The sequence below is a fragment of the Pseudochaenichthys georgianus genome, chromosome 7, assembly GCF_902827115.2.
Source record: "Pseudochaenichthys georgianus chromosome 7, fPseGeo1.2, whole genome shotgun sequence".
Taxonomy (NCBI): Eukaryota; Metazoa; Chordata; class Actinopteri; order Perciformes; family Channichthyidae; genus Pseudochaenichthys; species Pseudochaenichthys georgianus.
This window is the reverse complement of record NC_047509.1, coordinates 5,715,301-5,716,604: the sequence shown is the minus strand read 5'-3', so window position 1 is coordinate 5,716,604 and position 1,304 is coordinate 5,715,301. Positions and strand designations below refer to the sequence as shown.

General features: G+C 39.6%; 1 long non-coding RNA gene across 1 annotated transcript; it reads right to left on the bottom strand.

The window, feature by feature from the left end:
* Nucleotides 1–209: 209 nt before the first annotated feature.
* LOC117449033 (uncharacterized) lies at nucleotides 210–814 on the bottom strand. Its single transcript, XR_004552439.2, has 2 exons — nucleotides 540–814; nucleotides 210–423 (listed from the first exon to the last, which is right to left on the bottom strand). It is a non-coding gene; the product is annotated as an uncharacterized lncRNA (long non-coding RNA).
* Nucleotides 815–1,304: the final 490 nt, after the last annotated feature.

Sequence of the window (1,304 nt, the reverse complement as noted above, 5' to 3'; positions counted from 1 at the left end):
AAGGGGATTCTCTTTGGCATTGTTTCAGGGCATTTGTACTAAAATCATTTGACAATTTTGATATCACAATTCTAATCATCTCTGCTAAACTTGGCTTTTAATACCGGTGCATTATACATCAGCCAGATCAAAGCCTGGGCCATTAAATAATAACATGTTTTGCTTTCACAGAAACCCAGATAAGAAATGCATGAAAGCATGTATCCAACTTCTGGGTTCTTAACAATTTAATGAGCGTTTAACCGTGCTGCTGTGAAAATCGTACTTTCATGCTGTGCACATACTCAGAATATGTGAGTGCTGTATGCAGATGAGCTTGGAACAGACTCGCTGATTTGTTGGGTTTAAGGATGGCAAAACCCCGTTTGCATGCAGCGCGGTTCTTCACGGCACCTCTGCACCCGCAACATGTCTCATCCTGATCTGTGGATGGTAAATGGAAAGATCCGTTGGCGAGACACAGAGGCTGGAGTTAGGGTCAGAGGGGCTGCTCGGGGTAACTCAAACTTTCTCTATATGATGAGATTTCAATTACTCACATCTTTGTAATGCAGGCAGCTGTCAGTCAGTATCCAGAGAGCCTGAGTGCCGGGGAGAGGAAACTATATTGTTGGCAAAGCCTCCCTCAGGAAGCGAAAAGCAAGGATAGGAATCACAATTTACCCATCAAATCCAGGTGGAGGTTATCAAAAACCCTGGATATTTGTGGCTGTGGAGGTAAACACTGTGATAATAGTGCAATTTACCTGGCCACTGAACTCAGCACACACATAATAAGGAATTATCATCCTAATATCTACTGATCAAAATCCAATTTATTTGGTTAAAAGATTGGATTTGATTAGAAGCCCAGGTTGATTTTCGAATACAAACAGGACTTTGTATTTATTTGATTTAAAGTCCAGGTTGTGCATTTGGTGCACTGAAAGGCTTTAAAAAATAGATTGCAGCCACAGAAGGGGTCCCCCAAAGAATACATGTTGTATTATTACACTTTAAGCTGCTTTTAGTTTTTTTTAGCTCCTCACAAATGGAACAAACTTCTAGAAAACCTTTACCAACGCTGAGTTATTTTAACCCTCCTGTTGTCTTCGGGTCAATTCTGACCGATTTACTACTTTCATCAATCATAACTTTTTTGTTTTACATTCGATTACATTCGATTAAAAGGTGGGGTAGGTAAGTTTGAGAAACCGGCTCGAGATACACTTTTTGTTATATTCCATGGAATGCTCTTAACATCCCGATAGCAATGAATATCTGAAGTGCTTTGACAAAAAATCCATAAAAAAAAAAAATCATCT